General features: G+C 39.6%; 1 long non-coding RNA gene across 1 annotated transcript in view; it reads left to right on the plus strand.

Annotated features, from left to right (window-relative positions):
* Positions 1 to 1,288: 1,288 nt before the first annotated feature.
* Positions 1,289 to 16,638, plus strand: part of LOC150064113 (uncharacterized) — a 39,665-nt gene continuing 24,315 nt past the window's right edge. The window contains exon 1 of the long non-coding RNA XR_016535112.1: positions 1,289 to 1,464. This is a non-coding gene — a long non-coding RNA (uncharacterized LOC150064113). The remainder of the gene's footprint in view (positions 1,465 to 16,638) is intronic.

Consider the following 16,638-nt stretch of genomic DNA (forward strand, 5'->3'; position numbering starts at 1 on the left):
GACAGTTATCTCACACACCTGTCTTGCTTTCACTCATTTTGTCAAGAATAAAACCCATCTACTGAAGACAGCCCAACTCTCAATAGTAGCAATTCAGGCTGCAAATGCAGTGATCAGAGGACATGCCATTTTTCTATGATAGTAAGAATTACATTTATCTTACATTTTAACAATTTAAGGGAGGGTGTTTCTATAATTCATGGAAGTTCCAGTGTTGCAAGCCAAGTGACAGTTGTGGCATAGTTGTTGATGCCTGTGTATACATGGACTTGAACATACTATTAACAGCTGACCTCTGATCAGGTACTGTGTGACTGTTCACAGGGTGAGTCAAAGGTCATTTCATATGTCTTCCAAAGGATTTCACTGACTTACAACTGAACCAAGTTAGGTGTGTGCAAAAGACAGAAACAGTAGAATGTAAATTGGATGTTCACTTTTGGAAGAATATTTGAGGCTTCATATGTGCTGGCAAAGTAACAATAGAGTAAATGATGAAATTTAAAATGAAGGTGAATGATGTTACAGATATTTCATAGCTGAGTTTATAGATTAGCTGCTGCTATAATACTATTGTTTACCAGCCCAGACTCCTGGGTTAAAAAATGTCATTTCCTGCTGGGTCGTGTCTGACATCCCAGCTACTCATGAGAATGGAATCTGGAGAACTGTGACTCAAAGCTAGCCTAGGCCAAAAAGTCAGAAAACTTCACTTCCAACTTAAGCAACAAAATGCTGAACTGGAAGTGTGGAGAAAATTGGAGAGCAAGAAAGCCAAGTGAGAGCTGAAGAGTCAGTCACACTGTTACACATTTATCTTCAGGTCAGTGAAATTTCATGTGATCAAGGCAGATGTTACATGAATGGCTTAGTTTCCTATCTCTATTCCACATGACTGTCACCCTATACTGGGGACCAGCAGTATTGCTGATGATCAAATGCACAAGCTTATGATCCTAGGTACTCAATTCCAGACCTGCCCAGATAAAATGTTCCCAAGAACTCATTTCAGCAAATAAAGCAAAATCTGGGCATGGAGGCATATCTCCATAGTTCTAGTTGTGTGCAAATTCTAACTCTAAGGATTGCAGCTCCGGATAGCCAAGGTGTGCATATGAGACCCTGTTCAATAATAGAAAGCATAAAAGAGGTTACTGTACCTGCCTGGGAAGTACAAATCCCTGAGTTCAAAACGAGGCATTACTAAGCTAAACTACAAGAAGAAATAAATGAGTGTAGATATCTGGTGTCCCTTAAGAACCTGATCTTGTCACTTGTGTCTATTCTGGTCGCAGTGCCTTACATGACATGGTGATTGGAGTGTGACGTGGTCAGTGTTGAAGTGGACACACAATGGGGAGAATTGGGATGCGGTGCCAGCCTCAGCTTCCTGCTGCTCTTCAGCAGTGTTCTCTACAATGTTATCACATGACAGGCTTCTCCCCACAGAAAGACTTGTTGGCTGTAAGTTTACATGGGATTTGTAGTAATCCAGTAATTATCTGGTAATCGTTCTATTTACTGGGCCTTATTTAAGATACTGGTATATTTGGCTTATTTTGCTTAATATGATGCCTTTGAGATGCTTCCATTTCTCTACAGATGGTGGTATTTCATAATTTTTAAATAAATGAGCAATACTATATGGTATATATAATATATGCATATATGTATTTACGTTTGTATATATACACATATATGTATGCTATCTATTTTAGTTATATATACTGTATATACTGTACATCTTTTATGGCCATCTAGACTAGTAGCTATTGCTAATAGTGCTGTATTACACACAAGTACACAGGCATCTCTTTTGTGTGCTGCCTTTTCTTCCTTAAGTAAAGGTCCCACTATCATTGCTGGGTCATCTGTCAGTTCTAGGTTTAATATTTTGAGGAATGTCTGTACTGTTATCCACAGTCACTATCCTATTTTACATTCCCACCAGCAAATTTCTTTCTCTACATGCCCTTCCACGCCCTTTAATTTGCTTTATTTATTTTATTTTGGTAATAGCTGTTCTAATTAGGGTGATATGACATTTTATTGTAGTTTTTATTTGCATATCCTTTAGGACTAATGAGGTTAGCATCTTTTGTATATATTTATTGACTATCTAACATGATGTTAAGTGAAATGTCAGACCACATATTTACTTTCATCTCTCTCTCTCTCTCTTTCTCTCTTTCTCTCTCTCTCGTGTGTGTGTGTGTGTGTGTGTGTGTGTGTGTGTGTGTGTGTGTGTGTGTAATACATGCCAATTAATCTAAAAGGTAGAATGGAAGGCAGAAAGTCTAGTGGGGAAAGGGGACAGATGGGGATGTAAATTTGATCAAGTCACAATGTATACACCTATGAAAATTTCACAAACATCTTTGCAGAGTTCATGTATGCTAATAAAATATACCAAAAGAAAATGATAGCTGGATATTCCATTATAATTATTATCTAGAAATATACTAGAGAAGAATTTTCATGGTAGTATTTTGAAAATAAGGTGGTAAATTATTCTTATTTCTTTGATGCAAAACTGTCAATTTCCTCTTCTCTTTTAATTTAATTTAATTAATTATTTTTTTTTTGTGCATCATGGGGCTTGAACTCAGCCTGGGCACTGTCCCCGAGCTCGTCAGCTCAAGGCTACCATCCTACCCTTGAATCAAGCCCACCACCCTACCCTTGAATCAAGCTCCCCTTCCCATTTTCTAGAGGTTAACTGGAGATGAGAGTCTCAAGTCCTTTTGTGCCCAGGCTGGCTTTGAACCTTGATCCTCAGATCTCAGCCTGCTAAGTAGCTAGGATTACAGGCGTGAGTCACTGTACCCGGCTCTAATTTAATGTTATTGTCAAGATGATGTACACAGGGGTTACAGTTGCATACACAAAGTACAGCATACATTTCTTGTCCTACGTTGTTACCGCCTCCCTCGTTTTTCTCCTTCTTTCCCTCCCTCACCAACCTCCCATTCCTCACACATCAAGGTGTAAACTTCATTTCAAACATATTGTCTTGTGAATATTACTGTGGCATTAGTTCACCCTTTGTCCTTTATCTCACCATTTTGTTGTACCCCTTCCTTTCCCAAGTTTGGATAAACATATATACAAGACACAGGGTACAAAAATAAAATACCAATCTCACTATTATCCATGCAAGTAACAGGCATCAAGGAGCACAGTCATGCAGCTAAAAAAAGGCAGTTCTAAAGCAGTATCGATCACAGAACGATCTACAAAACCCAGACACCACTTCTGCCAGGCCTGGTGGAGTCTATGAGAGAGAATAGAAGCAGGACTTGGACAGAAAGGCCAGCACACGTGCTGTGAATTCCTCCTCTCTAAGTAAGACTGTGGGAAGCGGTGCTTTATATAACAAGACTAACTCCAGGAAAATATGGTGGCTAAAGAAATTAAGATGTTTAGGATCATAGATATTTGAAGAAGCTCAAAACTTTTTGTACATTTTGGAAATCACTGAAGTATACCAAAATAATTTTTCAGTTGCATAAAATAAGATAGCAACATGATGAAGAAAACCTAGTATATCAGAATTACACAAATGTCAAGATAATATAAAATACCGATAAATATAGTAATGTAATGGCATGTATTCATGTCTCCACAAAGACTTAGCCACAGTTTGAATAATTGCAAATCTTAAATAAGTGTATTGAACAATCTTTAAAAACTGTAATATGGTAGGAAGACATGATTTCTACTGACAGCCAAACTGCCTATATTTCTTAATTCATTTGTGGTCAGTAGAAATGTAAAATGAAACAGAGATCTCTAAAATATGATGCAATTCATTTTTGCTTTTAAATTCCCATATCCACTTAATTTCTCCACATATTCCTTTGGTTATCTATGTTTCCCAAGTTTAGAATTGCCCAACTCTAAGTTACGTCTAGTGCCATGTCTGCTATAAGGTTTTTTTTTTTTAAGACAACAATTCAATTCTAAAACAAATATTCTAGTTCCTAAGTGGTTAGTGGGAGCAGAAGGTCCTGCATGTCTTAGTGAGAGCAAAATGTTTGGATGTAGCAGATAAGCAGAACTTAGACTTGAAACGTGTGGAATTGTGACTAGCTGGTAATAATAACTGAAGGTGTGGAACCGGAACCATGAAGCCTAATGGCTAAATAAGCAGACCCATTACAATGTATAAGAATTAACTACCACGTGGGGGCACTTGAGAAAATGGAGGCGAAGTCTTGGATCTGGACTCCATTTTGCCACTTCCACCACGATTTTAGTATACACGCCCCTACCTGCCCACTCTCTCCATTACTAACAGAGGGTAGGAAGAAAGATAAAGGACCAGATTTATTTGCATAAAACAGGTGAAATATGGAAGTAACTAATGATATAAATTGACAAGTTTAAGTTTTATTTTCTTATACTATGATTGTTTGTTTACTTTTTCCATTACACAGTAGGAAGGACATTGTTGAATAAAAATATGAAGTATATAGGAAATATATTCTACATTTACTTCACATGTATGTGCAAAATATGGATTGTTTCCTCTCAATTCAAATATGTTTATATAACACTTTTCTCCAATACTTGCTCACATTCATGAAAAGTTTATAGGTTTTTTCTTTTAATAACTATTTCATTTCTCCTTGGGAAACTCAGAAGTTATTTCTTAAAGATGCCAAAACAAATAAGATTAGGAGGCTTAATAATAAGAGAACTTTATTTCCTCACCATTTTGGAAGTTGAAATCTGAAATTAGGGTGTCTAGAAGGCTGTTTTTTTTCCCCCAAAATCTCTAGCAGAAAAAAAGAATGTTCTCTCTTTCAGCTCCTGGCAAGTCCTCTTCCGCCATTGCTGGCTCGGGCTTCATTTGTCTAGGCTCTGCTTCCATTCTCTCTCCAAGGAGGTCGTGTCACAAAATAAGTAATTCATGACCAGGCAGCAGCAAAAGAAGTGAAACAGAACAATGTGTAAGAAGATCTGTTATTCACTGCTTTGCTTTCATAGTTATTCTGTTATTTGGGTTCTTTACTCACATTGACTTGGAAAGGTAATATTCCCTTCAAAATTGATTCATCTTGTCTAATGTTTCAAAGGTGCTGTTAGAAAAATTCTGCCCATATTGGATTACCTTCTTAAATCTTAATGTAATCAAGAACAATTTCTAAATGGATTAAAACGTACAGTTTAATGAGTACGGTCAGATTTGTTTTCAATTATACATGGGCTCAGCCAAGATATAGAACATCGCTAATATCCTAAACTTTGTTATGTTCCTTCCTGCACAGTTTCTTTGCAAAGGGGCAATAATTATGTATTAAGTTCCTTTGTCTTAGAACTCGATATCAATAGGTTCCTACAGTCTATATTATCATATTATTTTGGAGTTATCTCTTTACATGCGGAGTAATACTTTCCACATTCATTCATATTGTTTATGTAGTATGATTTATTTTTTTGACTGTCAAAACTGCTATCTCTTGGTATCGAAGTTTATGAATATATTCCTCTGATGACAGTTGCTTCTAATCCTAGTAATAAGAATTCTAATACTACGAGATATTTGTGTGGACACATACTCCCATTTCTCTAAGAAGATAATTAGGAACTATGTTTGAATTGTATGTGGGCAAAATTGGAACTGTATGAAAAATACAAATAATATCTGAAGTTGGTATGTTATTTTATAATTTCCCAGAAATATCTGAGGTTTCTACTCACACCCTATAGCTTCAAAAACTCACTTCATATCTTGTGACCACTTTAGGCAGATATACCTTTTATCAGTTAAAATTTGGTCATTATTCTATAAACAACTTTTCTGTTAATTTTTTTCTTTTTCTTTGTAAATTGTAAAATACCAATAAGCCAGAGTTTTATCAATTCTCAGAAATGGTAGATGACTTTAAAATTTTCTATCATCTATTTATCTATTGTTTAAGACAGTGTCATCCAAATTATTCTAAAGTGATATTCCTGCATTAGCTTCCTTAGTTACTAAATGCTACATAGTGAGACACCATAGGTAGCTAATTTTAGAATTTCATCTTGACTTTCAAGAAAAATTAGTAATAATAAATTAGTAATAATCTAATAACTATTTTAAGACTTTTATCCCCAAATACTTTTTGCTTAATTCATTTTTTCTTTTTCTTTTCTTTTATTGTAAGGGTAATGTACAGAGGGGTTACAGTTACATAAAGTAAGGCAATGAGAACATTTCTTATTGAAGATTGTTAACTTTTTCTTTAGATTACTTAGCCCATATCTATAGGTACATTTAATTCTAGATCTGCTGAACTATATCTGGTCATATTTAATTCCATTTATATTGACCCATTTCTTTCCACTTGGGAATGGGGCATATTTTCCTTCTTCATCTGATATCTCTAAATATTTCACTGTTCTAGATCATGTGTGTAAAATTATAGCAGATTATTACTTGTTTATTTTGCTACCTTGTCAGAGAACACAGCTTTGCCCTTTGGAACTGAAGGAAGCAGTGTTCAGAATCACCAGTCAGACTGAGCATGAGTTATCTCTCTGCTGCATTGAGTCTGTGATAATCCTGCTTCAATGTTCCTGTATCCACCTTGCTTTTCTTTTGCCTGCATCTGAGAAAGAGAGTTGGCTTGCAGCTTGACCCTTGGATTCCCCATTTGAATTTAACACAATTAGGACTCTGAATCCTGTTTCCTTTCTGCTTAGCCAGTCTTTTTCCATGACTAATTGCTTGATGGCATTTCAAGCAACTTATTTGATAGATTTCCCTTGCATTTTTCAGTCAGATATTTCTAGATCCCAATATCTTAGTTCCCTTTTTGCCATGGGCATCTCAGCTGTCTTCCTTTGGACCCTGCAGCTTTATTGCATGTAGCAGTCCTATCTCCCGCACACATGCACATGGAAGCTAGGAACCATCTGAGTGGGAAGTGCAGGATCTTCAGCTACACAGTACTTGCTTCCTTTTGGAATTGAGTTCACCAATGCTTCATCACTCATCACTCTTCCATCACTGGCCACAGAGAAATCACATTTGCTTCAGCATCTTCTTTCACTGTCCTGTCTTCCTCTCTCATTCCCCATTCTTCCTCACAAACAACTGAAAACTAGTTTAGATCTCTCTCTCTCTCTCTCTCTCTCTCTCTCTGTATATATATATATACATCTTCCACCCCCCACCCACTAGTACAAGCTGTACACTGAATATTTACATCTTACCTCTCCCGACCCGCGGGTTCAGCTATTCATGCGGCTCGAAGAGGCACCTCCTAAAAGAAGAAAACCAATGGGGGAAAGAGAGGAAGGAGACCAGGCGCATAAAGAAAGACAGAGACAATCTGAGTCGCGTCAAGGTCTCATTTATTAAAAGTAAAGCAGGGTTTATATACCCTGAGTGTAAGGAAGGGAGTATAGAGGGGGGGGGATGGAGAGTTTTTGTGATAACAAGAAGGAGAAGTCTCAAGGTTAGGGGTGGGTCAGGCTGTTCTTTTGGCCGTTGTGCTAACCCAAGCAACCACCTGTGGTTATTCCGAGAAGTATTTTGTGCAGATGACTCAACCAGATGCGATTTGCTCAAGGCTAGAGGGTCTTTGCTTTGTTCCGTTTAACTCCTTGGTCTCTGACAATTCCCCCTTTCCTTTAAAGAACAAGGTCTCTATAGGTGGAGAGAACACCCTGTCTTAGGCTATATGGAGGGACCCTTACTCCTGGCAACATGCCTTGTTGAGCCGGCCTCGACGGCCTCTGTATGTTGTGCCACCCAGGGTAAGCTCCATAATAATCCCGTCATTGGATCCTCTCTAGCCGCTTGGGGTTTATCAGCCAAGAAGTGTATGAAACTGGAGACCTCTTTCGGGAGTGCTTGTTTCGGACCCTACAGGGTCATCCTGAGCCTCTAAGCGATGATAATGCACCGAGATTGAGTTTTTGGAAAAGGCAGAATCAATTTGATTTTTTATAAATCGCGTAAGGCGCTGAAAAGCCCAAGGGCCAAAAGAAATTAGGAGGAGAAGTCCCACAAGGGGGCCCAAGAGGGAGGGTAAAAGAGTTGATAGCCAGGGAGATGTGGAGAACCAATTTTGATACCAAGATTCTTGTTTTTCCCTTTCTCTTTTTCGCTTTTCTAGGCTAGCTGTAATTTTTTCTAAGCTATCCTTAACAAGTCCTGTTCTATCTACATATACGCAGCATTTTTCCTTTAAAACCGCGCATAAGCCTCCTTGCTGTAGAAAAAGTAAGTCTAATCCTCGTCGATTTTGGAGGACAACTTCTGCCAGAGAGCATCACCGTCAATAGCATCATGCGGAGTGACGACAGGGAAGGCCTCATCATCATGTTTGTTGACCTGTAAAAGAAAAATATTTTTGTTCTCAGGCGCCACCCTGGAATTAGTTATATGGCTTTATTGTTTATTATATGGTTTTATTAATCTTTCAGGCAACCATCTAGCTCCCCCTTCTTTAGAATTATAAATGCAAGCTGATCCTTTTCCCCAGATAATGACTGGGTCAGGGCCATTCCATATTCCCGTCAGTGGGTCTTTCCATAGGGCCTGGGCGTAATCTGTTTGTGTGGTGGGATGCCAAAGGCGTTCTGCAGCAGATTTGCCATTAGCGTCAAGGGTTAAAAAGTTTAAAACAAAGAGAGCATGTAATAGCAAAGTCTTATAGTTTCCTTTAAGGGAATATAATGTTTCTTGTGAGGCAAGTTTAATGAGGGTGTTTTTTAAAGTCTGATGAGCCCTTTCCACTATTCCTTGTCCTTGGGGGTTGTAGGGGATTCCAGTAATATGTTTTATGCTCATTTGGGAGCAAAATTGTTTGAACTTTTGACTGGTATATCCGGGCCCATTGTCCGTCTTTATAGTTTGGGGTTGTCCCATGACAGAAAAAACATATAGGAGATGGTTTATAACATTTTTTGTGGCCTCCCCTAAATGAGCAGAGGCACAAATAAATCCACTAAAGGTATCAATGGTAACATGTACATATTTTAACCTTCCAAAGGAGGGGACATGAGTAACATCCATCTGCCAAAGTTGTCCAGGTATGAGCCCTCTAGGGTTTACACCTACATGGGGTTCAGGGAGCAGGGTTAGGCAATTTTGGCAGTTTTTAACAATTTGTCTTGCCCGTTCTCTAGTAATTTTAAATTTTAAGTACAGGGTCTGAGCATTAAGGTGGTGAACAGCATGGGCCTCTTGTGCAAGGGTCACCGGATTAACTGTTTGAGATAGGGTAACTATTTGGGTTGCCAAGTCAGCTAATTCATTGCCCCGGGTTAGTGGCCCAGGTAGGCCAGAATGAGCACGAATATGTCCTACAAAGAAAGGGTACGAACGTTGTCTAATAAGTTTTTGCAATTCAAAAAATAATTGAAAAGTAGGTGTAGTAGGCTGAATAACCGGAACCATTTCTAAAACTTGTAAAGCTCTGACAACATAATGGCTATCTGAAAACAGATTAAAAGGGTGGGTCTTTAATAACCAAAAAACACAAAGCGCAGCAAATAATTCTACTAACTGAGCAGATTTAAAGGAAGTATTTACAAAGTGGGAAACATTATTAATAACATATGAAGCTTTTCCATTTTTTGAACCATCAATAAAGATGCTCAAAGTATTGGGGATGGGCTTTATCAAGGTATTTTTTAGAAAAACAAAAGGAGTAATATTAAGGAATTGAATAAGTCTGTCGCTGGGCATGTGAGTATCAAAGCTACCCTGGAACCCAGTGCATAAAACAGCCCAATCATCTTGTCTTTGTTGTAACCAATTAATTTGTTCCTTAGAGTAAGGGGTGATTATGATATCAGGATCCTTGCCAAAATATCTGACAGAAGTCTTGAGCCCCAGAAAAATAAGTTGGGAGACCAAAGAGGGGTAGGAGGGGAGTACCTTGGACTGAGAGGCGGAGGCATGAATCCATAACAGGGGCACGGTTTTTTGCCATAATAAACCGGTGGGTGTAAATTCTGTGGCAAAAATGATTAAATAAAGGGTCAAGGAGGGGTTGAAGTAACCTATATTTTGTTGTGTAATGGCCTCCTCTAACTTTATTAGGGCTTTTTCAGCTTCGGGCGTAAGTTTTCTGGGGGAGGAAGGGTCAGAATCTCCCTGTAGAATATTAAACAGGGGTTTGAGATCTCCTGTTGTTAATTTAAGGTGAGGACGTAGCCAATTAATGTCTCCAAGGAGTTTTTGGAAATCATTTAGACAATTTAGCTTATTCCTTTTGATTTGAATTTTTTGAGCATATATTAAAGAGGGTTCTAATTGAAAACCCAGGAACAAGAAGGGATAGCAAGTTTGAATTTTTTCTGGGGAGATAAAAAGTCCTCTGTCTTGTAAAGCAATAACTATTTTTTGAGTCACTTGATGTGCCTCCATTTCTAGTTTGGCAGCAATTAATAGGTCATCCATATAATGTATAATATATATATGAGGGTATTGAACACGAATTGGGTCTATGGATTGAGCCACAAATTTTTGACAAAGAGTGGGAGAATTAGCCATACCCTGTGGCAACACTCGCCATTGAAAGCGGGGATTAGGGCCTTTATGGTTTATCATGGGTATGGAAAAGGCAAATCTTTTACAATCTCCAGGATCGAGGGGAATGGAGAAAAAACAGTCTTTTATATCTATTACAATTTTAAAATATTCTTTAGGGATAGCTGTGGGAGAGCCAGGATGTTAGAAACCAGACGATGAACATGTCCCTAGATCAACCTGTAAGGCCTGGAAGGACTGGACTGAATCATGGTTAGCACTGTCAGCTAGTTTAGCTTTCCCAAGTTTTCCTTTAAATGACTCCTGGGGCTGCCTCTGATACCAGAGATAACATATGGCCTTGTGGTGGGGGGGCTAACAATTGCTATCAGACCTGGGCAGAATGCTGGGCAGACAGCATTCTTTGGTTTGGAGGGGCATACAGCATTCCCTCCCAGTTCTGCACCCAAGAAAACCCACACAATTAGAAAATATACATCCAAGTATAGCAACCCCTCACATCAGTGTATCAATTCTGACTCTATTTACATTACTGCAGTTTAACTGCATACCAACTTTACTCAAGACATACTCATATCATTGGCGACATACTCAAACCTTTTACGACTTACATGAACATTCCATGATTATTTTCCCTTTTGAGCAAACATTTAAGAGAATTCCTTTCAGATCCTTTTTTTATTCAGATAAACCATTTTAAAGGAGAGTCCTTGCAGTGAGCTTGAAGCTCGGCCTATAATAAGAAAAAACATTCCTGGCGGGGGAGGCCCGAACCTTCCAGAGTTTATAACAACTGTTCCTTCCTCTGGAGTTATAATTCTGGTGGTGGAGGAACAGAGGGTCCAGTTCTGCGCTGCCTGCAGTGGCTCGGAACAAGTCTGAGTCAGCGATGTTTGCATCAGAGGCAGATTTTGGGCGGGAGGGGTCATTGGTTGTCGTGGTGGGTAGGTAGGGCCCCCTACTGGGGCCCATAGCCCGTTTCCCGAGACCACAGATAAAGGCTGGCCATTTATATCGGTCTTGGACCGGCACTCTCTAGCCCAGTGACGGCCTCTTTTGCATTTAGGACAAAGGCCAAGGGGAAGGGGGAGGGGAATCGTCCCAGGAACATTGGGTTGTTTAATAGTTCCAGGGCATTCTCTAGCAAAATGTCCAATTTGTCCACATTTAAAACAGTTTTTAGGGCTAGATATTCGTCCTAGTTTTCCTGAAGGTGGAGTCTGGTTTTGGAGTATGGCTCCAATGGCCAAATTAATAGATTTAGACATTTTATGTTCAAAGGAATCCACATCATTGCAAATTTTAATCATACCATTTAAATCTAGGGTCTTTGTTTTGCCTCTTAAAGCAGCTTTACAGGCTGCATTAGCATTTTCTATGGCCAACTGTCTAACTATAATATTATCTGTATCTACCTCACCTAAATTCTTTCAGCTGCTTCTAACAGTCTGGCAACAAATTGAGAATATGGTTCATTATTGCCTTGTACTACCCTGGAAAGAGAGGTAGTAACCGCTCCTGCAGCAGGCACGGCTCTCCAGGCGGCCAGGGCAGCCTGAGCAGTCTGGGTTAATATTCCTGCAGGGAGTTTTTGTTGTTTTTCCTCCGAGGCAAATTTGCCCCTCCCTGAAATTTTATCAGAAGACCATGAAGCCATTTGTGTATGTTTTTTATTGGTAATGGCTTGATTTTCTGCCTTATCTATAAATTCAGCTTTCCAGGTTAGATATTGACTCCTGGTTAAAACAGACTGTACAATCTTGTGCCACTCAAGAGGCAATAAATGTCCCTCACCCCCGAGGCCCTCCAGTACTGTTAAAGTAAAAGGGGCGTTAATTCCATAATTCTTAACAGCCGAATGTAGTTCTTTAATTTGTTTAAACGTCAATCTCCTATATGTAATTTGAGAATGTCTCCTTGCCTCCTCCTGATCACCCCCTTCCTCCTCGGAGGCAGAGGAATCTAGGTTTTGTCCCTCCTCCTGCCTTCTGGTGGTGTCCGCCTCCTCCTTTCCTGCTTCTCCTCCCTCCCCCTCTTGTTCCCGAGGTTGAGTGTTAGAGCGAGTAATTACCGGGAAGGAGAAGGAAACAGTTTGCGCCCCGGATCTGAGTCTACTATTGCGGCTCTTTGAGGCCGAGGGTGTTTTAGCGGGCTTGTTACCCGAGGCATGGGGGGTAGTCAAGGCTTCCCCAATAAGATCCATTTGTAAATCATGAATTTGCAAAGTGAGGTCCCTTAACTCTCTTTTTAAATGAAGCACGTTTTTTAATTCTGTCACTTGTTTCAAGGGAGAGTCTTTGGATTTAAGGAGACCTTGCACCTCCGGAGGAACAGAGAATGATCTCAACATTTCCTGTGGTGGGGCTGATGGGAGAGGGGTGTCTGGATAGGGGGGAGGGGTGGGCCAGTGAAGGGCCCTTATCTCTGGAGTCTGTGTAGCTACAGAAACTTGGGGAAGAGGAAAAGGGCCATATCTTTCTTCCTCATAATGCGCTGCCTCCTCCTCTAGCTCCACCTCAGAGGGGGGGTTGAGCCTGCCATTATCAGGAGAAGTCTTAGGAATAATAGGATAAATATTTTTATAAGGTTTTAGTGACATATTTTTCTTTCAACAAAACAAAAGAATTTTACCAAATCTTTCTTTTTAACTCTTATTCCTCTCTCCCTAAGTGATCCTTTCATTTCTTTTATATATAAAACCTCTTTTGATAACGCTTTGCCCATGGTTGATGGGACGGCAGAACTTACCTCAAGACTCTCCCACGGTGCACGAGCGATGCGGTGTGGGCGTCTCTACCTTAATATAATCGGGGTCCCCTGCTCTCCACGCCGTCCGGTAGGTCACCGTGCTTCCAGCCCCACGTTGGGCGCCACTTCTCCCGACCCGCGGGTTCAGCTATTCATGCGGCTCGAAGAGGCACCTCCTAAAAGAAGAAAACCAATGGGGGAAAGAGAGGAAGGAGACCAGGCGCATAAAGAAAGACAGAGACAATCTGAGTCGCGTCAAGGTCTCATTTATTAAAAGTAAAGCAGGGTTTATATACCCTGAGTGTAAGGAAGGGAGTATAGAGGGGGGGGATGGAGAGTTTTTGTGATAACAAGAAGGAGAAGTCTCAAGGTTAGGGGTGGGTCAGGCTGTTCTTTTGGCCGTTGTGCTAACCCAAGCAACCACCTGCGGTTATTCCGAGAAGTATTTTGTGCAGATGACTCAACCAGATGCGATTTGCTCAAGGCTAGAGGGTCTTTGCTTTGTTCCGTTTAACTCCTTGGTCTCTGACACTTACCAACACTTAAAGGTGTTTGGATTGTTTTAACAAACAGAAGTTCATAGTAGACACTAAATTCAACGGTGTTCGGAATTCATTCACTCAAATTCCTGTGTGTTCCTATTGTAATTCTTCCCTCCGGCATAAATAATTCCTCTGCCTTGAACAAATCTTTGCAGCAGCTCTGCAGCGTCACACACTTTGCATATTTGCTAATATCATTCCTAAATCTCCTGAGGTATGAATGGTCCATGGCAGTACTGTGGCAAGAAATCGTTTTACCTTTTGACAATCTACTGATAGTTGAAGTGACACAGATCAAAATGAGAATATGGGACATCCTTAGTTATTCCAGCAAATCCTGAGGGGAAGCAGTCTTCTGTCCTGCGGCACCACTGTGGATTAGTAGGTTTTATGTGGCTGAGAGTGATGGGAAAGGACACACCATGGGGAAAACCCTTAGATGTGCGTCTCTGCCTCATGGTACTCTTAGAGAAATTTCTGATTCTGTTCATGGCCTAAGAATTTCATTACTTAAAATTTTCTCTAGAATCGCAATACCAAGACTGAGACTTTCCTGTTCATCCTATGGCCTCAAACCTTTATTATAAGGAGTCAGGCTCATAGCTCATGGCCACATATCCGTGATATGTAGTCTGTAGAGAATATACCCAAAGCACAGAAGAAGTCATCTTAGTTTTGCTTTTTATCACAGCTTTGCAGAATTTAAAGACATTAGAATCTTACACCAAAGTACCACAAACAGAGCTGCTAGTGAGCATTTGCTATTTCTAACAATTCCATCCCTTTTCCTTCTGCTCACAGGCATTTGAAATTTCTTCAGAGAATTCTCACTCTTCCCTTGGCAGCCAAGGTGCACTGACCTCTCTTTGAGACAAATGTCACAAAATGTCTTTGACCTCCTCAGTCTCTCCGTTTAGTGTCTACTCTTGACCAAGATATGTATCCAGAGACATTTTGCCTAGTCTCATAAAAGCACCAAGGCCAGTTCAATGACAGAGGCCACAGAAATTTGCACTCAGTCTGGAGGAAACAATTGCACTCATAAGGGCTCGAAACCGACTGTCATTTAAACTGGGCAGTTTCCTGTCAGTAAAACTGTCTCAATATCAGAAGAGAAAGTCATTAATACCTTCTGATAGTTTAACAGCTCATTGTAGATATTCATATTTATATTACATGTACAACCCTATTGTTATCATATGTTGATAGTTAATGTGACTAAAATACATCATGTTGGGTCCACAAGTGTGCTTTGTGCCCTTGGTCCATCTAGATTCTAGGCTATGATATTTGATAGGAATTCTGGGCATGTAAAACACTCATTAAGCTTACTATTTCAAAAGTAATTGTTTTGTGTTGGTTTTTACAAATTGAAAAGCCATCCTGGGCATGGAACAGATCCTTGAAGATTAGATCCCATGATCCCATGGGGCCCAAAGAGGGATGGAGAAGGCAAAACTCCTAATGAATGGGGTCTACATATTGATACTCTTTGCTAGGCCAGAAAGTCAAGTCTGCCTTGGTCTGCCTCAGCCATTCTGCTGCTTGTACAAATAGTTAAAGTACATTGCTAACTACCAACTTGTGAACTTTATTCACCTCAGATCTGAGTACTGAAAGCTAGAGTAAAGAAGATTGTACGTATGCCTGTCAAGTTGAATTTTGTGATCTGGAATTACTGGTAGAAATGAAACACTGTTGTACCACAGAGCATCTTCAAACTGAGAAGAGAATAAGACTGACATGGCTGCTCAAATCCATTAGTCAAGCTACAGGCTTTGGACAGGAGTTTTCAAAATACAGTAGCCTCTATCATAAGCACCAGCAGCCACAGAGAGTGGACATTTTCCTGTGACCCAAGGCTGTTGAAGGCTAGAGCAAAATATGGCTTTTGATATCTATAATACTTCTAAGAAAAGGATTAGAAATGGCAGAATGTCTTCAATTAGATAAAAGAGACAAACAACCCAATTTACCAAGGTGTTGGATTAAAAGAGTTGAGTAAACAAAGAGATACTATAAGACATCAGTTAGCATCAGGCACAGTGATCAAAGGAAAAAGAAACATAGGCCTACTCTTAAAAATTGTTGGTCCAATTGTATTTGATAACTTCATTGACTTTACATGATCCATTTCTTATATTTCAGGCATCTTGCCTGTCCACATTAAAATTAAACATAATTAGGGCTGGGAGTTTGGCCTAGTGGTAGAATGCTTGCCTAGCATGCGCAAAGACTTGAGTTCGATTCCTCGGTACTACATCCATAGAAAACCTGGAAGTGGTGCTGTGACTCAAGTGGCAGGGCACTAGCCTTGAGGAAAAATCCCAAGGACAGTGCTCAGGTCCTGAGTTCAAGCCCCAGGACTGGCAAAAAAAAGTAAACATAATTAGATAGTGGGAGTATTCATTGATGACTACTAAGGTACATTTCGATCTGCGTAAGAAGTTTGGGAGTACAATTTGCAGTAAGGTATTTATAGATAACTAAATGCACCATATAGTTCACAAAGCTAGAACAAAGGATTCTGAGTTTCACTATGAAGAAATGATAGATATATGGGGCTATAATCTGCTGTATCTGGTTCAAATATTACACAATAGGAACATTCATTGATGTCTCACATAGCACCAAATCCAGAGGTGTAGTTTTCAATTATTAATGGATCAGCTAAAAATGAATTTAGTTAAAAATATAAAACACAGTGAGTATAGATTCTAGAGATGGAAGAATTTGCTTAGCTGCTTTTTAGTTCTGCCTGCTGATAGACTTTAGCAGTAGAATTTGAATATTGTATTTTTCGTATTGTGTTCACACAGATGTTTTACATACTGTACAATCTGATTGATC

Source organism: Megascapheus bottae, chromosome 4 (assembly GCF_031878675.1).
Source record: "Megascapheus bottae isolate mThoBot1 chromosome 4, mThoBot2.hap1, whole genome shotgun sequence".
NCBI lineage: Eukaryota > Metazoa > Chordata > Mammalia > Rodentia > Geomyidae > Megascapheus > Megascapheus bottae.